Below are 25,758 nucleotides of genomic sequence, written 5' to 3' on the forward strand. Positions count from 1 at the left end.
CCAAAACTACCAATTCGTTGATGTTGGGGTAGATACAACAATGGTAGGAAGAATATCTTCTACTCGCACTCACTCAAACTAGCTCAAGCTTTTCTATGCACCAAGGTGATGGTGTATAGAAAGCTTACTCTCTCTTTACAACCAAGATAGAACTGGCGTGTGGTACGCTCAATCTAGTGTGTGGGCATGACATACTTGGGATTGGAAGCCAACAACCCCTCGCTCAAGCCCAAACCACTGACATTGGACTTGGTGTAGACCATGGCAGAGTTCAATCACCTGAAACTATGAGTAGAAGCCCCCCCCCCTTGACAACAACATAGGTGTGTGTGTGTGCACTTCCCTTAGACAACTATCAGAGTGAGACAACCAGAACTCGACCAAACAAAAAAATGGGAGGTCTTACCACTTTATTTTTGTGGCTGTGTCTATAACCCGTACACATGTTTTTGGCATGACAATAACTAACAACAGACAAGCTAAAAGAAGACTTTGACTGAAAAGTATATGATGTTGTTGACAAACAGACAAAGAACTTCTATGAGACTGAACAGATAAGAATAGTTTGTACTCTGCATGTGTTGGTTGACCAACTTACTATAACAAAACTTTTGATCTGTGCGGTCTTCATCTCCCTCAAGAATGGATAGCTTAACACCAACAAGATAATCACATTGATAATGTATTTTATCCTCAAGACCTCACTCATACTCTTAACACTATTAACAACCTTTGAAGGCCTATGGTATTTAATAGAGTAATACTTGTATGGGAGCTGGATATTAATTGTGAATGCTTGTTTACCTACTCGTCTCACTCTACAGTATGCATTTTTTAATATGCTCTATAGAGGACTGCTCCAAGGGCAGCCTGTTGAGCTTGCATGTCCCTTAGGCCTGATGCAATAGCGTTTCAAAACGCTATCGGAGGTTGCTTTGCCTGCGCCACTAATGACAGCTTCTCTAGTGGCATTTTGATATGCCAACAAAGAATTTCTACACGTTTGCGGTTACACAACCATGTCGAAGCTCTTTTGGAAGAGTTTTAAAATGCCTTGCCATCACTGTTTGGACCTGCTGCTTGTGCTCTGGGAACTGTGCTTGCGATCACTATTTGGACCTACTACTTGTGCTCTGGGAACTGCACCAAGAGTGGCTTCTTGAGATGCTACTACAACTACCGATTTTCCCTATGTCTTGAGATGCTGTTGTCAGGCATGTTTTGGATGAGCATAAAGCCAATAGATTGTGACAAAAAGCTTGCTCACTAGCCTCATGTATATATGTGTACATAGTCCTGAAAGTCTTGGGAGTGACCATGTAAAAATTAATGTACAAAGGGTTGGTTTTTTCGGGCTTGAGTATTAGTGTTTTGGGTTGTTAGAGTCCCCAAAATGTAGTTTTCAATAAATATTTTCAGCCGTGCTTTATAGCTTGTGAATAAGACTTGTACATCATGAGCTATGTGCGTTCGAAGTGGGCAATCTCAACTTAGAAAGTGATTGCAACTACATGCGACAAAGGAAATTGGGCCAACTTGATGATTTGAATTAGAAATGCTGAGATTTTAAATCTCTAGAAGTAGCCGAGGTGATGCCATATTTAATGATATGTCATTTGGTGATAGGAGCAGTAAGTTATGCTTTTAGAAAGCTATCCAAGAAGTTCTCTAACTTGGAGGAGGAGCTGGAAAATAACTTAGACATGAGGGAGTTGGGAGGATGGTGGAGGAAACTGCCATGTGGCATAAGAATTATACCACATGGGAAGGAATAAGGAGAGAATGGGGGGTATATAGGGCAAAGGGGGAACTTCCATAGGTTGTATCACTTGGTGAGGAGCTTGGCTTGTTGGGCTCGTGGGCTCTTGGGAGATGGGGGTGCCTTTTCTAGCTATCCACACTTGCTTGCCCAAGAACTTTCTCCCCTTTTGGTCCTCTGGACAAATACCCCCCCTTCCCATGTGCACAAAGTCACTGACTTGGCTCTAGAATTTACCAAAAAAGGCCCAAAATGAACCAATTAAATAAAGACCCCAAGAGACCATGTTGGATGAGGAGAGACAAGAAGAAAATTTGATTAAAGAGGATAAGAGAAGCCCATTTTTAATAGGTGCAACAACTGCAAACTTTCCAGAGAGCTCATTTTTGAGTAAGAGAGAGTACACCCCAACTTTGAATGGCCTTATCTCTCTCATTTTTCCTCTGTTATTAGTCTATGGATACTCTACATACATCTACTTGAGATGAGCTACGCCATGATGTCCTTGGTTTCTCCTAATTTCAAGTGTGCTTCATGCTAGAAGGGTTCTTCATAAATCTTTATAGGTGCTTATCACGGTTGGTTGCGGCAGAGCAATAGTTCTTCCTTCTAATGGTGTGACTCGTACAAGGCTATAAAGGCAATTGTTTTCCTTGTTTTTTGCACACTAACATTGTTTTGGTGCACCCACTGAGGAGCAAGTGCTCCTGTGCTCCAATTTTTGTGAAATATGTCTATTCTGCAGGCAAAGAATGTAAAGGGGATGTGGGTCCTTATGGACAACCGCCTATGTATGTGAAAATTGTGGACAACACTTGAGGCGGTCGTGTAATTGGATTACAACCTTTGGAGGGTCGTGAGGTTTTGTGAAGCCAAGCACTAGGGACCGGGTTACCTAGTGTGAGGTGGATTAGGTATTGGAGCGATCCATCAACATCCCTTAAACTTTTGACATCACATGTAAGTGTTTTTGTGGCAATCGAACATGGAGGACGAGTTTCCACGGTTTCATGGATTGCCTAATAAGAATGCATGGACTTTTATTGAGAAATTGGAAGTCAACTGCTTACTGAAAAATATACTAGATTAAGCTATATTGTTGCGGTTGTTGTGGTACAGTTTACAGGATGAGGCAAAAGTTTGGTTACATAATCATGAAGAGCTGGTGCAGGCAGAAACTCTAGGGGTGGTTTTGGACTACAATCGTGTGAAGCGGGCTTTTCTCACACAATACAAGAGCATTGAAGTAAAGTTTGGCATGAAATTTTGGGGTACACTCAGAAGGTTAATCAAAGTGTTGATGATTTTGTCATGCAGTTCACCTGTTTATGGGATAAATGGGCCTGAGCTTTGGGAAATGAAATCTCTCCAACTTTAAAGAAGGACCATTTTGTGGCAAACTTAAAGGAAAGTATGAAGTTCAAGTCTGAAGTTCAAAGTTGAGCTGAAAAGGCCTGCTACCTTCGAGGAAGCAGTCACTATCGCCAGGGAGAAAGAATGGAAGGATCAAAGACTCAATGAGTATGGGAAATCGGTCCATGTGCAAAGTAATGGTGGACAAAAGGAGGGAAATCAGGCAGAGTCTAGAGCCCAACTTGCTCAAAGAATTGCGAACAGTGAATAGTTACAACGAAATATGCAAGACATGATGACCAGGATGCAGGAATTGCAGCTTAGTGTTCTTGGAGGTGGTCGTGGTCATGGTAGAGGGATGGCCCAGCCATGTGAAGCTCAACCTAATGATAAGGTGGGTCGTGGAAAAGGTGTCTTTGAGCCACAAAGGAGGTTCATCCCTACCTATTATAATTGTGGTAAACTTGGTCATATCAGCACTTATTGTCCAAAGCCAACAAGGATGGGAGGTGATATGTTTCCCCTTCCTCAAGAGATTCTTAACGGGCTAATGATTATCATTGGATATACGGGGAGATCAAGGTACTGAACAAGAAAGTCAGGCTTCAACCTCTGGTGGTCATGTGGGTATTGTGCGGGTTGAAAAGAAAGAAGCAGATATGATGCCCGTAGGCAAAAGAGAGGGAAGGCTATGCCATTCTAGGTCTCAGTAAGAAGAAAGGGAAAGAGAAAGAGGGTGAAGATGCAAAAGTCAAGAGGAAGAGAAGACCTTGTAGACGGTTTGAAATAATAGATTTACCTTTTGGAGAAGGCCAAATAGTTTAGAGTTTAAAGGAGGACCTGATTGGGAGGAAAGTAGATTGTACTTTTGGACGGTTGATGAATATGGTACCCAAACTAAAGAGGCAATGGAATTCATTAGTGAATCCAGAGATAGAGCCAAAGTGTGGACAACTCAGAGTGTTGGCTATGGGAAAGTTACCCGACATTTGTCCTGTGGTGAATGCTTGGCACAAAGGTGTGGGCATGGGAGAGGCCTACGTTGATGGAGGTGCTCAAGTTTGTGTGATCACACAATCATGTGTTGAGAGACTGGGCCTCATTACATGTGGAAGCTCTTGATTTAGGATTCGACTAGCAAACCATGCCAAAGTGAAGTGTTTGGGGATGATTAAGAATTTGAAAGTTGAAGTCTTTAACGTGAAGGTTATTATAAACTTTCATGTTATGCCAGCTGGCCTGGGATCTTTCCTCTCATTTTGGGACAAGCTTGGTTGAGAGATCTTGGTGTTATGCAAGATTGAGGCAAGGGCACAATCTGTGTGTATGGCAGGAAGGGTGAAAAGAGGGTGTTTGATATGACTACCAAGCAACCTTTGGCACTAGAAGATGTGAGGGAAAATGTGAAGACAGTTCTGAAGATTCAGAAAGTAGCACTGCTTCTAGTTCCAGTGATGAGGGTGAAGTGTCATTCTTGTTGTTGGATGAGGAGAAGAGAGAAATTGGTGAAGTATTGCAAGTGTCAAGGGATATAAATGCTTCGAGCCGTTTAGAGCAACATGAGGAGTTGATGCAGCCTAAACATGAATTGCCAGTGAAGAAGGAGTTGATTCAAAATATGGTGCGTATTGATTTGACACAAGGAGAAAGAAGGGAGTACTTAACAATGTTGGACAGGTTCCAAATGTTTTCATCACTTCATACCAAGAAATAAGGGGTTTTGTTGGAGATCATGTGAAGATTGAACTAATTAAAGGGCCAAAACCAATAAGACAAAAATTAAGGAGGATGGGTAAAGAGCAAATGAACGCTTTAAAGGAAGAAGTAGATAAACTTTTGGATGAAGGGTTCATTGTACCAATTGATAATGCTGAATGGTTGAGCCCTATAGTGATCACTCCAAAGAAAGATGGGCATTGGAGAGTTTGTGTTGATTATAAGCCATTAAATGCGGTGACCAAGAAAGATCCTTATCCCCTACCTTTCATTGATCAACTTTTAGATGCAGTGGCTGGCTTTGAAAGAGATAGTGTGTGTGATGGTTATTCATGATATTTTCAGGTTATCCTTGCTCTTAAAGACAAAAAAAGACTACTTTTATCACTCCATGGGGTTGTTTCTACTTTTACTGCCTTCCTTTTGGGTTCACAAATGGGCCTGGTGCTTTTGAAAGAAAAGTGGATTGGGTGTTTACCCCGTTCCTTGGGAAGTTTGTCAAAGGATTCATAGATGATTTTTGTGTATACAATTCAAGGAAAGAGCATGTTCAAAAGCTTGAAATGACTTTTGCAAGGTATGATGAATGTAGGGGTCAGTTGAACCCTAAGAAGTGTCATTTGGTGCAGCCAAGAGTGAAGCTTCTTGGACATGTGATTTTAGAAAATGGGATTGAAGCAGATCTAGAGAAATTAGAGGCCTTGTTACTGCTGTCATCTCCAAAGGACACAAACTTTCATACAAAAAGTTAAGTATCTGTCTTGATTCATACCTTTGAAATCACAGTTATTGTATCCATTACAGCAAGTAGTTAAGAATGATCCATTGGAGTGGACACGTGATTTTGATGATGTTTTTGATAGAGTCAAGGAAGTTTTGAGTACACTACCCATTATGCAAGCTCGTAACTGTAAAAAGGAATTTTATGTTAACCCATCAGTGGGAGATGATGCCATTGGGGATATGTTGTTGCAAAGAGGGAAAGAACCTCAGTATATGAAGCCTATTCATTATGCTAGCAGAGTGAAGACTCCTCATGAAAGAGATTACTATGAAATTGGATTGGTGATGACTAGTATGGTTTATGCTTGTAAACAATTTAGACATTACTTGTGTCATTCACTTTTCTCACCAATTATTCATTGCTTCCTCAGATGTTCAATAATTCAAATATATCAAAAACAGTGGTGATGAAATGGGTTATTGAACTTCATGAGTTTCAGTTCACTTTTTTGGTAGAAGAGAGTACTCGGGCTACCTTGGCAGGTTTACTCACATATAAAGAAACTCCTATTTTGGTTAAGAAAGAAGTGGAGAAAAAGAAGAAAGTCGAGACTCTTGCCATATCTGATGCTTCACTGTTATATTTTGATGTCCCTTATCAAAGAAGTCATGATGTTGCTTTGGGAGGCATTGTCATTTATGATGCACAAGGAAAACTTGTAAGGAAACAAGGGCTGAAACTTGATGCAAAAAGTAACAATGAAGCAGAATACATGGCTCTTAAAGGTGGCCTGCACATCTATTTACAATTCGGAATTAGACTCCTAGAAATCAAAGGAGATGCCTTATTGGTTGTGAAGCACGTATTGGGAGTATGGAAGAATAAGAATCCTAAACTGAAAAATTCATGCTTCAAGGTGAAATCGTTACTCAAACTTTTTGAATCATGGAGTTTGCAGCATATTGAAAGGTCTCAAAATGAAGAAGCTCATGATGCTGCCCAAGAAATGATCACTTGTGTGTTTGTGTTGAAGGCAAATGCCCCTTTATATCATGGGAGGGAAGTGTTATCAAAGGAGATGGATTTTTTTGTTGCTGGGTGTTTTACCTAAAGGTCTGTCATCCTCCAAAAAGTATGCTTTCATAAGAAAGGCTAGAAAGTACAAAATGCTTGATGATGTTGTCAGGAGTTTTTTGGAGCAAGGGATTTTGCATATGTACATACACATGCATGGTGCATCTAATAAAGGATTACCCAATTTCCATAGCTAGGTGGTTACGTGGGGCCCACATGTGTGTACAGGTAGGACAGGGTGTACATAGTGCATCGATCTTCACTATTACCAGTACCATTGTGTTTTTTCTACAATAAGGAGGAGTTGGTAGCGCGTAAAACTTCTTGAGGAAGCTATCCAAGGGCCGACGACATGAGGTAAGCAGGTGCGTCAGATGGCATCGAGTGGCGTCAGGAGGCCGAACGGGGTCGATATTTGCACGTGGATGAATACGGACACAAAGTGGTGTTTTCTTGTGAGAGTTATGCAGAAAGGTCATCATTAGGACCACTTTTTGGGGCCACTTCACGTGGTTGCGAGACGCATTATTGAAAAGAAATGAGTGCCAGGTGTGCGGATGATGCAAAAAAGGTGACAACTATGCACTGCAAGGTCAGTTTTTGGCCTGTTCGGGGTCTGTTTGAGGTCATCTAAAAGGCCAAGGGTGCCCAAGTAATAAAGCTAAGTGTGGGAACTGAAAAAACAGAGAGAAGACCAGAAAAAACGTGGAGAAGAGAGGAGGAATAGCCGCAGGTGTGTTTTTGCTCATTTTGGAGTCTGTTTTGGCCGTAAACTGCTCATCCGAGGTCGGATTTGAGCACTTTGACATTGTAGACTAGGGTTTTGGGCCGTTCCGGACGCGATGACGCTGTCCATTTTGCCAAATTCCTCACTCTTTTTCTGATGTTTTTCTGTGTAATCTTTTCCGGTGAGTGAAGCTTCTTCTCCAATTTGTGATTGTATCTGGCATATTTTACCCATATTGTGTGAGTTGTTTGCCCCATTGGTGTTGGCCCAAGCTCAATTGTATCGAAACATCAGAAATTCTCCTCTTTTGAGCTGAGTTTTTTATGTGTGTGTGTGTGTGTGTGTGTGTGTGTGTGTCTGTGTGGAGTAGGCAAGTGGATAGTCTCTCTCCTCTCACTCCAGAGGTGTGTTCCCTATCTCGGCCAGGTGTGTTGTGTAAGCCGAGTGGTGCCCCATAGTGTGTGTGTGTATCTTCCCAAGAGTGTGTGTCGGGTCGTTATAGAGGCGCTGTGTGTGTTTTCATCCCGCTCACAACGTGCTATACATGAAAGGAAGTGATTTGGTTTTACGTCGTGTGGCATGGAAAGAGGAAATCTACAAGATTTTGGAAGAAAATCATGAGGGATCTTGTGGAGGCCGTTTTGCCATGAAGATCGTGTTGCATAAAATATTGCAAGAAGGCTATGTGTGGCCAAGTATTCAGCGGGATCAACCATTGGTGAAAATCTTGTTTTCCTTGTTTGAAAATGGGAAAGAGAATTTTGAAGCCCGAATTACGAAAGACAATTCTAGCTTTTGATGTGTTTGAAAAATGGGGTCTTGATGCTTTTGGACCCTTACCCATGACTAGTAAAAGAATGCTTACATCTTGCCAATAGTGAATTATTTGTCACGTTGGGAAGAAGCCAAAGCTGTCAAAGAATTACTAGTAAGGAAATGGGAAAGTCTGTATATGAATATATATGCTGCAAATTTGGTGTGCCACTAGAATTATTTTTTGATAGAGGACCAAGATTTAGAGGGGAGCTGTTTGATTTCCTATGCAAAAATCTCAATATAAAACACATGTACAGTTCTCCTTATTATCCACAATGCAATGCTCTCAATGAGAGGTTCAACGGAGAGGTGGTGAAAATCTTGACAAACATGACTCAATCACATGGGAAAACTTGGGATTTAGAGTTTCCTTGTGCATTATGGGCCTACAAAACTGCATATCACCTGCAACTCATACACTTCCTATGCATTCAATCTGGCACCAATTTGCATGCACTTACACCCATCTGCACTGTTAGGCGCACCTAAGATAAATTTTTCTAGAATTGTGCTTTTTAGTGCTCTTTTTTGCCTTATTAACTTTTCTACTTGGTTGGGACTTGCTAAAAATGAGTAAATTAGATGATAATCTGCCAGGTTCATTCTCATCTACTTCAGGAGCTTCAAAGAGAAAGACCATGAAGGGAAATCTGGCTAGCTTCCACCATAGCAGATAGAGGAAGACTCACTCAAAGAAACAAATGTCACCTGGATTGTCAAGGAGTAGCTAGAGAGTCAGCATGTCATAGTCTTCCATGGAACCTTCAAAAGTGCACAAGGATCTAGAGTTGAAGTCCAAATGTTGCCAAAGGAAGCTTGAGACCTTTCCAAAGATGAGGCAGCCATACCACTTTGGGAGAAAATTGGCCTTAAAGACTATATAGAGTTGGAGCCCTGCGGTGTGGACTACAAGAGGGCTTATGAGCTCTTACATAGCATCACAAAAGACGGAAGGGCAACCACTTTAGACTTGAATTACTCTTTGATTAAAGTAAACATCACAAAAGATCAAGTTGCAGAAGCCCTAAAGCTACAGAAAGGCAAAAAACCAATGAGAGACCGAGAGTTTCCCACAACCAGCATCTTCACTAGTAGATCAACCTCATTCTTTGATCTAAAGCAAAAAGAGATAGAGCGGGCACTTAGGCTCTATAACCAACACTTTCATTGCACTACAAAGAGACCTCCCAGATCCAAGGTTCTGATCATGCCATAGCTTTCACATTTACACATGCATCAAAGGAAGAGAGAATGACTGAAGTAAACCATGCCCACTATGTTTACACAACACTCACCCATGTGAAAAATCCGAAGAACATCACTTTATTGGGAGCTTTAGAAGTACTAACACAAATAGCCTATCATGCTTGCAATCAGCCAGAAAGAGCACCTACCACCTGCCCTAAAGCAGAATTTATGGCTACTAAACAAGAACAATGATGAGAAAGAAGTAGATACTAGAGCCCCACCAGTGGCCACAAGATTGATGACAAGATTAGTCAATGTACCAAGCCAAGAAACCACTAATGTAGCAAAGGCTGCAAAAACCAGCAAAGAGGAAGAATAAAGGAGGAGGAGGATACTCCTCTCAAAAAGAAAAATAGAGAAAAAGGAAAAGCTAAAGTAGAGGATGATGAGCCCAAAAAGCAGCCAAGATCTGCGGCACCAGCCCAAAAAGCAGCAAGAGTGGGAAGAGAGACGACAGCTTTTGAGCTTGAGAGAGGACGTAAAGGGGACTTTATAGAGAAAATGAAACCATCTCCCAAAAGGTTCAAAAATCAAACCAAAAACCCCATGTACAATATGAAAGACAATCCAATGGAGGGCTTAGAACATCTCTATCAAAACAAGAATGTCAACAAGAGTAGGTCAAGGCACAAGAAAAAGAAAATACACCACCTCGAGAGGACTAACCAAGAGAACAAGCACACATCAATGAAGGGGTTCCAAACTTCACTCCTGCAAGAGAGAAACCACAACTAGAGGAAGTTACTCCAAACGTTGGAAACATAGAAACACATACCGAACCGCCCAAGGAGTCTAAAAAGGAGCAGGTGGATATGCAAGATGAAGCCCTCCCAATAGAAAATTAGGGCACACAAACAAATAAGCCGGATGCCACCTCTCACAACCGAGGCTCCTTACACATCGGTGGATCAACCTGAAGCAAGCCACTCAAGAAACCTGGAAATTGTAGAGGACATAGATGAATATGCCTAGTATGCGCATGATTTGGTGGAAAAAATGAGAGACAAGATCTATGCTCGCCACCAAGAGCTCCACAATTTGTATCAGCGACTACGGAACTCAAATGAAAGGCTCGACATGGCAAACACTTGTAATGAATCATACAAAGAAGCCATGGAATTCAAAGAAAAATAACTGGCCAAATTCATTGCAAGGTCCATAGCGGACTTAGAAGTTCTCCAAACAAAGAATCAACGGCAAGAGCAACAGTTTAACAAAGAAACCACCTCTTTACAAGAGTCAACTTCCACAATACAATGGCTACAAATCCAACTAAATATTACAAATACTCAGCTGGCACAGTGAGAAGCTTGCTACCAAGAGCAAAACACATCGTAAATCAGCTCAAGGACAACCCTATAGTGGCAACACTACAGGGAACATATGAGGCATATAAAGCGGTGGAACAAAAAAATTCAAGACCTCAAAATGGAGCTAAAGCTAGAGAAAATGCAAAGAAGGGAACTCTCCCCCAATTTTATGAAGTGGGAGGAGGGATACCAAAAAGAAATTGAGAAACTCAAAGATGCATTGAGCAAAGCACAAGAGGATACCAAAGCACATGTAACACGAAAGAACAAGCTGAGTTCACAATGGGAGATAAAGATGTCTTATAGTTCATGGAGTTTGAAATAGTTACCACTTAAGAAATCAATCTCCCAAAAATAGAGATTTCTCACAAATAAGATGGACCCTCAGTTCAACCAAAACTTAACTGTTGAGGAGGAAGAAACATTAAAGAAGCAGCTGAAAGAAGAAACAGAGACTATCTGGAAAGAAGCAATGTGGTCGAAAGAGTGGATCCTGCACTCGATCAATGTCAAACTTCTTACACCAGCCAACATCAATGAAGCATGGCATCAGCAGGTTCTCCCCTTCCCACCCATAAAGTCTGAAGTGCTCCAAATAAAGGCCTACAGATTGCGCAAGGATTTCTAGGCCAACCCAACAATCCCACATCCAAAATGGCGGGAAATCTGGCTAAATTGGCACCCTAGGTATCTCATCTTGTATACAAATGCGCCATCAAATATCATTCAAGATCCTGTGTAGTGCTCGATCCTGAGACTCAAAAGTTGGCAGTAACATTCTATCATCCAACAAAAGAGACCCGCCTGGCTTAACTACTCCAGGTTCTCACCACCCCATAATAACCAACCCACAAAGACGTCATGGTGGATACACTATCCTTGACCATTTAGCTATTCAAAGGGATTCCAAACTTGGTATGCATCATGCTAGTTACAATTTCTAAAATGCTCCTCACTTGCTTGCAGGCATCCCAGCATGCAGAGCAAACAGATGTAGCATGGATGTCATTCCTTGAAGGTAACAAGGTATTATGCTATGGTCTATCTAGCCAACCTTCGCAGGAAGTGCTCCATGCATTCTATGCTTGGGTGATGTTTTTACCATCCTATAACATGCATGCTTTCAAAGAGACGTTCTATAAGGGCTTCTTTACTTACATATCCAAAATTTTTGGCCCCATCATCGCCAACTTGAGAGCAATATTTGTTACTACTCATCAGTGGAGTAAATGAACAAAATCACAATGTAACTTATGTCAACAGAGGGCAAAGAACTCCACCTCAAATACCAACAAGGTGTCAACAAGTAACATGAAACAAGGCTCAAGTGAGGAAGCACGACCACTACTTTGCACCCTAAGTAGCTGAGTCACAGATGAAATAGGTAAGGAGGGGAGAAATGTTAGCTGATCAGCTATATCAAAGTAAAAAAAAGAGCATCAAAGGACACCACTCTCAATTTTATTCTAATTGATTGTAATAAACCACTTTGTATTAATGGTAGGTCACACAAAGTCCAAAGCCATTGAAACATTATTGATTGCTGTTGGACGGGGAGCGACTCACACACCCATGAAGTGCATGCAAACACTACCTAGATTACCATAATGTCAATCGAGGACACAGATGACACGATAGGCACACGGAGGAAATATCTTTAGCTTGTCAAGCTGAGACCATCCTACACATACAACACCCTGGAAGGCCAACTAAACCACAATCAAGAACCTCACTGCTCTCAACTACACCACCTAGCCACATACACACATACGGAAGGTAACTCACCTAATCATGCCAGATTCATACGAAACTTAAGAAACACCATCCTATTATTTATCTCAAGGGTAACCTATTCTTACTTTACCATCAGAAAATACTATGGAAAAAGCGTTAATAGCTCCGCCTCTTTAACTTGGGGCAAAAAGCATTGATTCTTTATTTCTACTATCTCATTATCATCTCACACCATAGCTAGATCCTATATCTAGGGTAAACTCCAATATATATATATTCAATGTATTTTTCATATTTTTCTTATATTTCTTTTTAAATAGCTACTAGGAGGGAATCAAATCCTAGTGGGACACTAGGTGGCATGATTTCAAAGATACTCTTATTTTAATGCATTATTGCAAGCATGATTAAAAAACTTTGTCAAGGAGCAATGTCATGCTTTCATATGGCATGAGGTGTCCTTTGGAATCAAATGAAAGTATAGGCTAAGGGGACCACAGGAAGACTTTTGCTGCAAGCAATGGATCCTATTTTGATGAATTTTTTACACAAGGTTCCAATCCGAATTGGAAAATGATTTTAAAATAAAAATTGTAGCTAATGAGCTGAAGTTTCTGTCCATATTTTTAGTTTTTTATTTGGAGCCACGGTTGAGGAGATATGATCAAAATACTGGACCCCAATCTGCCCACATCATGCAGGGACAGCTCATTTCCAACTTTTCCAGTTTCTGTTCACACTGGCTCTTCTCTTCTTATGTAAATCCTTGGGGGTTCCCTTCACCTATAAAAGGGGACCTCTTCTTCCTTGAAAAAAAAACTGAAGCATTCAAGCCATTCATGAGAGGAATTCTTGAGGGAGTGAGTAGTAATGCCTAATTGTACTTAGCCATTAACATAAGCCTAAGCCTACACTTTCTCCTAGAGGAAGACTAGCCATCCTTGCATGCTATCCTTGGAAGATCAACTCTAATCAAAGAAGGGCGTGGACTTGGCGTATCAATCAAAGTTGAATTCTCCCCTCTTCATCTCTCTCCATCAATAATGGTGCCGAAGGGTTTGTCAAGTAGGATGTGTTCTACATTGATGTTTTCTTGATTTCTTGTTGTTTTCTTTTTCATCTCTAATCCAACATATATATATATCTAATCTCATCTCCTTAACCAAACCTATCTCTCTCACTCTTAGTAATTCATCCTCTCTACGAATTTTAGGTTCTCCTTGCTACTATAGGTACATCTCTCCCCGCAGTATCCTTATTGCCTACGGGCAAGAATAGGGCCTGGGAGGGAAACTTCTCATCTCTTCACTTCTCTCATATCTACATTTCTCACATACTATCCTAGATGAATAACCCACATGATGATCATTTCTATCGCTTTCACTCTGTACGATCTATTAGAATTAACGTATGGATCAGCCATAAAATACACTTTCAACAACATATAGTGTTTCTCTTTGGCCCAAAAAGGCTTAATGAAATACTTCTATCACCGGATCCCATCATACTACCTCTCATAGACTATAACTTTTCTTTTGACGTAAGCGTAGTTATCTTGCTATGAACCAAGAGGATTTGTACACACAATTAATCCCAATCACTAGACAAAATATATATATTATGGTAAGCACAAAAATACAATTCCAAAGAACAATTCGTACCTATTTGGTCAGCCAAGATTGAATGCCATTAACTCATCTATTAACCCTTTCATATTACCTATGATACGATATGACCATAGCCTTGATGTTTTCATCTTTGTATTGTTTTGACACTCTCTTTTGTGTTCTTTCTTTGTGTGTGTGAGTGCAAGAGAGAAAGAGTTGAACTTCTTTGATTGCACTTGCGTCCAAACCCTAGTCTTCATGGTATCTATGGTTTAACTCCTTCATATAGTTTTTGTTGAGTTCTCTCACAAACTCTCACAGCCATAAGCCCGGTGCTTTCCTGGCAAGACCGCAAATTTTTCGACAGCGTAGGATGACAGAACAGAATTTTGAAAGTGCCCGAAACTGAAATTTATGAGTACTTATGCGTAGCTTATGTCGCCATGATTCTATAGACTACTAGCACGCAGAAAACAAACATTGTTTGATACACTTACGGCCACAAATAGCTTGTAGATGCGTCGGCGTGTACGCTTCGTCTCGCATGGAATGCTTGGCATTGTCGCGTAGCTCTCCTCGAGCCTACAGCAATGGTGCAGTCGAATCTCCAATGTGTTGAGTGAGCCGGGCGTAGCGAGAGGATAAAGCTCACTCTCACTCTCTTTCTCTCTCACACACAGTAGACGGCAACGCTAAAGTTTTGATTATGATAAAAAGTCCCCTTTTACAAAATGACCTAGGTACCTTATATACTAAGGCTACCTTAGGTTTAACCAAAAATGGGGTTGAAAGGGAAGGGTCAAATGGCTTTGTATTTACAATCTGGAAGTGCCATTGCACCCCGGCTTCTAAAACTAGAATAACTACTCATTACAAATGACGTTTATAGCCATAATCCACATCATTTCATAACTCGCAAAAGATAAGACTTTGGTACAAAACTTGAGTTATGTTGTGTTGTTGACCCAGTGGTCAACATTCCCCCCTTCCGCGTTCATGTCGTCCCCGACATGACCTGATTGTCGATGGCAATGTGTTCTTTGCTGTCGTTTTGGCTTCATCTGTTGCACTGCTTGTAACCTTGTCGAACCACAACAAGAACTATGATCCATTAGAGCGGACATCTTTCATCGTAACCATTCAACTTTTGAGATCCTCTGATTACTTTTATGTCTGCTCTTCTTCATTGGGGACTTCTTTGTTCCTGTGCAATCATGTTGTTAGTATTGTCTGTAGCTTTGTCATTGTAGGCCATTCTTTGACTCGCCAATAAGGAGAAGTATGCTATGATCTGAAATTGGTGCTCCAATTCATTTGTCAATTGATTTGAGTAGCATTTCCTTATTGTTGATGTAGAAGGAATATGTACAAGAGGATGGTGATAGGTGTCTTTAGATTAGGGTCTAAAACCTGGATGACCAAAGGGAAAAAACCCGGTGGGAAAAAAATGCCTTTGGTATACGCTCTTATTGGAGTGGAGGAGTTGAACGTGAAGTACATGTTCATGAAAGGTGAGTGCTTGGGTGAAACACAGAAAGAGTGCCTGATGCAAGTGCCATTTATGGGACACTCTATATGCATATGAGAAATTTGTCAACAAAATCATGCAATGTGAAAGAAGGAGATGATGGGTGTTTCGAGGAATAAATGTAGCACATGTGACATCAAAAGATGTCTCAATAGCTTCCACCTTTCCAAGAAGGGTTTTTGATGTAGAAGTTTCTCCACTCGATCTCACTGTGATCAGTACGTGAGTGTCTTTTGGACCTTATCCTTCACTTCACCAGACTTAAGTACTTAGACTTCGACTCTTTTGCTCACCTATACCAGCATGAGTGACACAACATAAATATGCTCAACTCTTTCAGCTTGAGCAGTACCTAGAATAGCTAAGATGCTTAGACCACAGAGAATATTACTTGAAGATTTGGGACTAACACCTCACTCATTTTGTGGCTTAGCTACTCGACTCTGACTTTTATGACTTGTCGGCTGCCTGTTGACACTGCATTGTGACAAGTTCATCGGCTGTTGTAGTGGCTGCTGAGACATACTTCGTGAAGTTTCATCGTTTTCCTATACCTTCTTCTCTTTTTAGTGCTCAGGCCTCTCGTCAGTCTTTTCTTCATGTGGATTATGGATTTTTTTATTTTTTCTTAATAATAAACAAAGAAAATCTTAAAACAACTCAACAATAGAAAAATCATTCAAATAGAAATCTAAATGCTATGTACACTATACACATGTCCCTAGGGGCTCATATATGGATTTTGTCCCCATACTCCTCTGTAACACTACTATGAGGGCATATACTCTAAATTTCATCAAAAAATTATCACAATAAAATGCAAAAATTCAATGTATCTCACAAAACATTGCCCTCTAATAGTCATAATGTTAGGTCCGCATTCAGAATGCCTCCCCCCTTCCTATTTGGATTCATCCTTTACGACAGGGTATCACAAAGGGTATGTGTTGTGCTTGGGCAATTAAAATTTGTGCCTATGCAGGCCTTGTAATGTAGCCCTATTATGCATACACAGTCAATGCATGGAAAAGATTTTTGTTGTGCAAGATGTGGGTATAAGAAATTTGCTTATTGGCATTTGTTGGCGAGGCTTCCTATTCTAAGCAATGTAAGGGTCTTTGAAGCTCCTGTATCGTTGCTTGATTGAAGCGACTTGCTCTCTTCTAACTATACTGTAATCGCAGGAAGAATTGTAAGAATTCAAGCGGCGATGCACTGACAGCAGTTTTGTTGTTCTTCTTTGGGACCCATTTCTTTGCGATTATTGACTGTTTTGTTGCTGACACTTGTTTGGGAACCCATACTTGCCCGTGCTTTATTTGTGTTTGAAGAGACTTCTTTGGGATCCACCTATTTGTTGTGTGAGTCGACAGTGATCTTTGCTTCGGCCCTTGTACCCTTGGTTGGGGAAGGGATTTAGGCTTTGAAAGTTGATACTGTGGTTGTTTTGGAATCCAAATGAATTTTTGACTTTTTTGTGCTTGAAGCAACTTCTTTGGAGCCCAAATCTGAGTTGTGAAAGCTTGCAATTTTGTGATATTCTTACCCGTTCGTGCACGCTTTCCTTGTTTTTGTTTTGGTGTTGGATCTTGTGATTTGTCATTAGAGATCTTTGTCTTCTGGATCTATATCTGTTTTTGGCCGATCTGGGATTTTGGTATCCAGATTTGTCGAGCTTTTTGGCTTTGACTTGTTGTCCTATTCCTTTGACTTGTCATGGTTGTTGTTGAAGGGGTTGGTGATAGTGATGGCCTGAGATGATGATAGGGGATGTCGTAAGATTCATCACTATCGCTACTATCCTCAGCAAGGTTGACTTCTTGTACTCTCCCTTGATTTTTTGGCTGGTAGTGGAAAGTTACTGTCTGTTTTCTCGTGGGTGTTAGTTTCTTGGAGGACTTTTCTAGCCCATTGATTAGAGCATTGTTAGCTCGTTGCTCTTGTCGTATTCCTCCTAGCTGAGTCTTTGCATCCTTATTAGGAGCCCTATATGAGGATGCTTGTGGTGGCTGTGTCTTCATCGGGGACTTTGGAATCCACTTTTGATGCACTTTATTCGTGTAGCGATGACATTGATTCCTGGGTCGTTGATCTTCTTGACGCTCTAAGTGTTCTACAGAGTCATAGAACTCGTCGTCTTCTCCATCTTTTGATTCTCCACATTTCTTTGTTTGCTCCTTATTTCGAGAGCTTGTTGATATCTGGATCTCTTCGTTTTCCTAGATTACACTCACTGCAAAATAAGGAACGACATCATAGCCATTTTCATCACAAAACTTTGTTGTGGGAGCATCCTCCACGGCGCACACGTCCAGAGTAGCTAAGATGTGTTCCCATCCAAAAGGCTCTAACTCTTCTTCAGGAAATGGTTCTGGGATATAGTCTCTATCCTCAATAACTCGCTCTAGGATACATTCCTCACGTTTCAAGCTACCACATTGTGAAGCTCCACACATCCACAGTTCTTTAGGCTTACCTAACCAAGCTGGAAGTTCTGATCCTGCTACTGTGGCGGAATCAAACTCCTCCACCGGTGTTCTCGTCACATCTCTATAGCTATGGTCCCTCAAGTTTATCTTTGTTATGGTTTCCATATGTCTCAGGTATATATGGTCATAACCCCAATCTTGGACCATTTTCAATTGTCGCATGAATGGTCTTCCCAGAATGATGTCATAGTTGTTCTTCTTGCCAAAGTCAACAACAACAAAAGTGTGTTCATATTCAATGCCACAAGAAGTAACAAGTTCTTTTTCTAGTAGTCCTAAGGGCTTTTCCTTGTGTCCGTCTGCAAGCTACAGGGTCATTCGTGTGGATATCAAGGCAAGTTTTCCTCATTTTTTCCAAACCTCTTTGGTTGAAATGGCCACACCAGCTCCACTGTCAAGGATTTCCATGGTTATTACATTATTGAATTCCACAGGAAGGGTGGTGTTTCCATCTTCTCCCTCGTTATACTCGCCTACCTTGTTTAATGGCACTGGCCTAGTATTTAGTTGAGGCATTTCAAGCTCTTTGATGCCTTCCTCGATTTGAGTCATTGGGGTTTTTACACCAAATTTCTCTAGACATTTACCCACATTAGCCCACATGTTTGGTCTTATTCTGAGAAACTCGGCTAACATTATTGTACAGGTGACTGGGGTAGATAGAATATCTACTAGCCCCTTTGAATCGATGGCCTTGTTGGGAGACAATCTCTGTGATGGGACTGCAACCACATCTGACTTGGTCTCGTACTCTCCCATGTAGGACGGTAGTGTTCTTAGCGAATGGGGTTGACTATCCATAGATTGTACAGATCCTTTCTCACCCCAATACGATTGCACGTCTAGATTCATTTGAGATCCAGTCTCAAATTCCTCTATTGGTGGTAGAAACACTCCTCGTTTATCACCAGTCTTGTCTACTCCTCTTCTTAGGTCATCGGCTTCATTGGCCTCTCTGACTTGTTTTCACAATTCGTCAAGACCATCTATCTCTTTACAATCCTCAGGTATAGCTTGGTGAAATTCCTCGGAAGAGTTATCCGTGGTATTCAGTACTATCCTTGGTTCTAATGCTGGGTCTTTGAGGTTTGGTCTGTGCTCATGACTAGAATTTGGCTCTTTTAGTTCCTGGTTTGGTGGGATTACTTGTGTAGGCATGACACGGATCACATCCTCAGGTTTTGAAACTGGTGGTTCTAGTAAAGCTTGGGTTGTTTGAATCATTTTCTGGCACATTTCAAATTTTTGCTTTTCAAGTCCCACATAGGGATATGTCATACACCTGTGTTCTTGGGTTTGGTTGTTTTTGAGCCTTTCATCATAGGCTTTCAAGAGGGCATCTAATGTCTCATTAACCTTCTATGACAACACAGATCCTCTTGAACTAGCACTTCTCGGTTTCTCATCCGTGGATGGTTCTTCTAGAGGTTTAACCATCTGTGTAAGAGAAGGTGCCTCCTTTTCCTCATGTTGTTTTATCTTCTCCTCAGCTTCGGTAAGTTTCTCAGCTAGGGATTTTTGATCTCGTTCCCTGCGTGCTTTGATTCTAGTCTTTCTAGCTTTCCAAATATTTCGTTTGCTCTTGGTTTTCTGACTAGGTGCGTCTGTCTTTGGTCCATCATCTGTCTTTGGACTCATGTCACTTTCCGTGTTCTTTGTCTCTGGATTCTCATCAGCTTTCTTTTGAGCTTGTGCTCTCGTAACCACTTGAACTAGTACGACATTTTCATTTTTTGAGCTACTAGGTAGCTGAACAATCCCTGATACATTTGTCGTGATTTTCCTGATTTGGTTTGGGTTTTTTGGGCAATTGGGGATCAAGTGAGTGATGCCACACTCAAGACAATAGGCATTTACTTCAGTGATCTCCGTATGCCACACTCAAGACAATAGGCATTTACTTCAGTGATCTCCGTATGAGGACATTGTTTGACCAAGTGGTTGTCACGACTTTTGTGACAATCTGTCTTTGGTTGAGGAGATTCTTTTAGCATTTCCTCTTGGCTATAATCAAGCTTTGACCTAAATAAGCCGCTATTTGCAATGAATCGCAATGTCCTTTCGTCCATTTCATACCTTCTTTCTTTCGACTGAAACCCAGGAGGTGGAGGTTGTACCGACCTCACCACTCCATGTGTTTCTCTCACATTTTGTTGCTTCGAAGGGTAGTACCCACTTTGGTTGCTATACCACATTGTAGCTGGTACTGGCGTTGGTTTATTTGATGCTTCCATCATTGGCATGTATCTCATGTCTACCGGCATTCTAGCACTGGCAACGGAGGTTGTTGTCCTAAGACAAGCTGTGGCCTTAAAACTCCTACTGGTCCTGGCGCATTCCCCGTAATGTATCTAGGTGGAGTAGGTGCTTCTGGAACAGGTTGTACATACCTTTCCCTAGCATTTTCCATGCTATAATAGCACTCTTCCCCCGTATGGTTCGTCTATTTTCTCTCAATTTCACACCACTTTGGCTCTCCAGAATCATACCTTACAAGAGGAATCAAACTCTTGACCAAGTCGTCGATAAACTTTTCTTGATCAATAGGTGTCGTTGGATTGTCAATGGACTCACTTATCTGTGAAACACTGTGCTGAGAGGATGTGTCATCTCCTTGACTCTTTAAGTCCTTTTCTTTGTATGCCTCACAGTTATCCACTAGATAAAGAGCGTCTTTGATCAACTCGTTTAGCGTCATCCTCCTTATCATATGCAGATCCTTCTGAAGGCCCGCATGTCTCATTCCCTGGATAAAGATCAGCATCAATCGTGCTTGCGTAGGTAATTCCGCTCTCGGACAGAGCTTAACATAACTCTTGAGTCGTAATGATGCTTTGCGTACTGATTCATCCTCTTTCTGTTTGAATCTATGGATTTGTGAGACCGTGTTGTGAGCAATTCCTTTTGGCGATAATTCTTCAATAAACTCCTCAAACAGCTCATCTAGGGTCTCAAAATCCCATTTTTCCACCGAGTCAAACCATGTAGCTGCATCATCTTCTAGAGTCAATCCAAATCCCGCAAACTGTGTCGCAAAATCTAAAACTTCCTCTGCTCTAATCACTCTTTTAAAAGCTGTTACGTGATCTCTGATCTTCATCTCCGGAGTATTTTCTGTTTACCCATTTCTGGACTTGGGATGGTCTAACTCGTCGATTGTCTACAAGTCTCTCCCAATCCTTCTTTCGTTATCGCTCTTGAAGGGAATCCTGGTGGCTCTCTTCTTGGAATTCCTATAGGAATTCTCGTGTTTGGTGGAGGCATTTGTGGTCCTTCATTGACCAAATATCCACCTCTTTCTAGTATAGTCTGTGGATTTGTGCTTTCTAAAACTCTGTATTCCCGTCCATATCTCCATTGACAGTCGACTCCGTATGTGTAGACATATAAGAGCTTGTAATCCGTTATCTCTTCTAGGTATGGATCTGAGCACCTATAAAGATTGACCTCATTTTCGTCAATGTATCTATACAGTCCTTCACTCTCATGACCAATCATCCAAACTCTCTCAACAAGATGGGTCTTTATCAATTGCAAGTTTGGAAGATCCATTGTGGGAGTATATTCCTCTATCGTCGGGATCTCCAAGCTTGTGTAAGCTGCATTTGAATGTAGGGTAGACATGATTTCTGTACTTAAGAGCTTTTGCTTGGTTCAAGTAGACTTAGTCCACTGTGTTCAAGTGCTTTGGTTAGGGAAAAGTCGAAACTATGTCCAAAACCGCAACCGTTTCGTCACAATTCTCGCAAATTGTTGCTTTTAGACACCCCTAGCTTGCGGATGAATTTTGAGGCCTTAAACGATGTTTTTTTCAAAATCGACCTAAGTGATTGCCATAGGCATACATTTAGTTCATGTTTTTCTCTAAGATTTGTAGATCCGCTCTCACGCTATGTTTTGATATAAAAACTTTTTCAATCCGATACCGTTTGTGAAAGTTATGGCCAAAACAGTGAATTGCAGTTTAGACTGGTCAAATTGAGTCCAAATTCAATTTTAAAAGAAGATTTGGGATCTCAGTGACACTGTGAACACTTCTGTATGGTCAAAATTACAGTTGGACCCTAAACCTGGCCTAGAGACATCCTACGCGTAGTATGTCTATATGCTCAGAATTTAACAAAATTTGGTCCAGAGACTCCCCTTCAGTCCAGTAACACAATGGTATGCTCAGAATTTCATTTGGACCTAAAAATGGCCTTGAGACATCCTACGCGTAGGATGTCTTTTTGCTCAGAATGACTTGAAATTTTCACCCCAGCTTCTCCTTGATGTGCTGATCACAGTGGTGTGCTCATAGTTTGGTTTGGAGTCCTAAATCAAGTTGGAGACATCCTACGCGTAGGATGTTTAACTGCTCAGATTTTATCCAAACTTGATCCCAAGATTCTCCTAGTGCTCAGCAACCCAATGGTATGCGTCAAGATTTAGGCTGCAAGAGCTTCTAGTGCACTCCAAGAGTAGGATGTTTGACAATTCTTGTCTTTGCTTGGTAAATAGGTCAAACAAGGTCCAAATTCACTTTTGAAAAAAGTTCTGGAATCCTTGAGACACTTAGAACCTCCCTATATGACCAAAGTAGAATTTTGACTACTTTATGACCCTGGAGACATCCTACGCGTAGGATGTCTTCTTGCTCTATTTTAGCTCAAACTTGCACTGTAGCTTCCCCTTGATGTGCTGATCTCACAGCTCTTTTTACTTTTTGATTCTGACATCTATAGGTTGGTCAAATGATCAAGAATCTATTCCAAAAGCTTGATGTTTGTTCTGATGAATTCCCAAGTCAAATCAACTCCAAATTGGACCAAATTTGCCTAGGAGGCTTATCTAAGGCTATATGACAGCATGGTATGGTCATAGTAAAATTTTGGTTTCAGAATTATGCCTTAGACATCCTACGCGTAGGATGTCTAAATGCTCAGAATTGCCCCAAATTTGAACTACAGACTCTCCTTAAGGTGCTGATCACTGTGGTATGCTCAGAATTTTGTTTAGAGTCCAAAATCACATAGAAGACATCCTACGCGTAGGATGTCTTTTTGGCCTATTTGACCCCAGACTTGTCCAACAGCTTCCCCTTGATGTCAGCAACCCAATGCTATGCTTTGATTTTAATTTGGATGTTAAAAGACCCCAAAACTAGCTATTCTTGCCTTTTTCAGTCAAAAATGCTAAAGTCTGTTCAATCTTCCTTTCACTGACCCAAACGAGATGAAATTTATTACATGCACTCAAAACATCATGTATAACATGCCTATGGAGTCATCCTATGGTTTGGTCTCAAAAATTATGCCTTGGGCACAATTTGGGTAGGATGTCTGGCAGTTCTCGTCTTTTGGCTTTGATCTGTCAAAATTTGGTCAAATTTCCACTTTCCAGCTGAAAATAGGGTAAAACCTACCTTTTCAACACATTGGTAACCTCAGAATTTCAAAATTTCCACCAGATCACCCTGTAGACATCCTACGCGTAGGATGTCTACTGTTGATTTTTTGAGACTGAAGTGTCCCTGATGCTTCCTTATGCTCTCAGCAAGTGCAAGTATGCTTCACAATTGCAAAAACATGCAAAAATCACTCAATTTAAGCCTTTTCTGAAATTTAACGTTTTCTTACTTCGCCTTTTGGCTTTTGGTCAACAAAAATAGGGAAAAACACCCAAGTCAATATGTTACTAGGGTAAAACCTACCCTCTGACCCCACTGGTGGAGTCAAAATTTTCACATTTGGTCTCCAGAACCCCCTTGAGACATCCTACGCGTAGGATGTCTATGTTTACAGAATTGCAGGTTTTCTTCACAGAACCCTTGCAAATGCTCTTTTATATGCACAACATCAATTAGTCATACAAAAATTTCCACAAAATCTTGTTTAATGCATTTTTACCCTCAAAAGCACACTTTTCCGTGATTTCAAATGCAATCAAGAACTTTAGCAAATAATTTAGTGCTGAATAGCTCTAGATCAGAATCGGATCACTTACCTAAAGCTACTTCTACAAATCATATGGGGTTTTGCATCTATGAGTAGAAAAACGCTTCACTGCCACACACGGACTAGTAAACGCTTTTATCACCTCACAAATCACTCGACCACCAACAACTACTCTATACCATAGATCCTAATTGAACCTATCTTGTCGCAGACCCTCGGCAAGACACATGCTTCCTGGCTATCCACTTGATCGTGGAATATCCTCTTCCGGATCCACTTAAGAAAAACACTTTCTTTAGCCGAAACTAAATCAAGAACCATCACACGAGTGTTAGTAGGAAACCTACTTAGGTCCTTGTGTCCCCGGCAGCGGCGCCAATGTTGGACGGGGAGCGACTCACACACCCATGAAGTGCATGCAAACACTACCTAGATCAACATAATATCAATCAAGGACACAGAGGACACGATAGGCACACGGAGGAAATATCTTTAGCTTGTCAAGCTGAGACCATCCTACACATACAACACTCTGGAAGGCCAACTAAACCACAATCAAGAACCTCACTGCTCTCAACTACACCACCTAGCCACATACACACATACAGAAGGTAACTCACCTAATCATGCCAGATTCATACGAAACTTAAGGAACACCATCCCCTCACTAGGATACACCTGTCCCTAAGCTTCTACACTCAAAACCCTCACTCTAAACCCATCTACAGAAAACGGGTAGGATGACAGAACAAAATTTTGAAAGTGCTCAAAATTGAAATTTATGGGTACCTATGCGTAGCTTATGTCGCCACGATTCTATAGACCACTAGCACGCAGAAAACAGACATCGTTTGATACACTTACGGCCACAAATAACTCGTAGATGCGTCGGCATGTGCGCTTCGTCTCGTGTGGAATGCTTGGCGTTGTCGCGTAGCTTTCCTCAAGCCTACAACAATGGTGCAGTCGGATCTCCAATGTGTTGAGCGAGCCGGGCGTAGCGAGAGGATAAAGCTCACGCTCACTCTCTTTCTCTCTCACACACAGTAGACGGCAGCGCTAAAGTTTTGATTATGATAAAAAGTCCCCTTTTACAAAATGACCTAGGTACCTTATATACTAAGGCTACCTTAGGTTTAACCAAAAATGGGGTTGAAAGGGAAGGGTCAAATGGCTTTGTATTTACAATTTGGAAGTGCCATTGCACCCGGCTTCTGAAACTAGACTAACTACTCATTACAAATGACGTTTATAGCCATAATCCGCATCATTTCATAACTCGCAAAAGATAAGACTTTGGTACGAAACTTGAGTTATGTTGTGTTGTTGACCCAGCAGTCAACAATTGCCAATGAGTTTAAAGGGGCCAAGAGCTTTTGAGTTTGTAACTTTATGCAGTTCTGAAGCCTTGTTATTGAGCCCAAGCATTTTGGAATCCATTCTTTGAACCTCGGCTAAGCTATAAAAGCCAATCTTTGTAACTATTGACCTAAGTTTTTGGATAATGAAGTGAGCATATGTTGCAGAAGATTACTATGATTCTACTGTTTCTGCAACTCTTCATGTCTCTCTTGTACTGTGTTGCATTGCTATTCCAAGCATACTAATGCGTCCACACGTGAAAGCTCTTTCATTTAACGTAATTTTCTCGCGATGAAAGTGTCTTTTTAGTCGTGCCCACCTAAGAGCTATTTTTTCTTTCTATGCACAATAGACACACCAAAAATGGTTTTTGAC

Source organism: Adiantum capillus-veneris, chromosome 10, assembly GCF_014529385.1.
Source record: "Adiantum capillus-veneris isolate H3 chromosome 10, ASM1452938v2, whole genome shotgun sequence".
NCBI lineage: Eukaryota > Viridiplantae > Streptophyta > Polypodiopsida > Polypodiales > Pteridaceae > Adiantum > Adiantum capillus-veneris.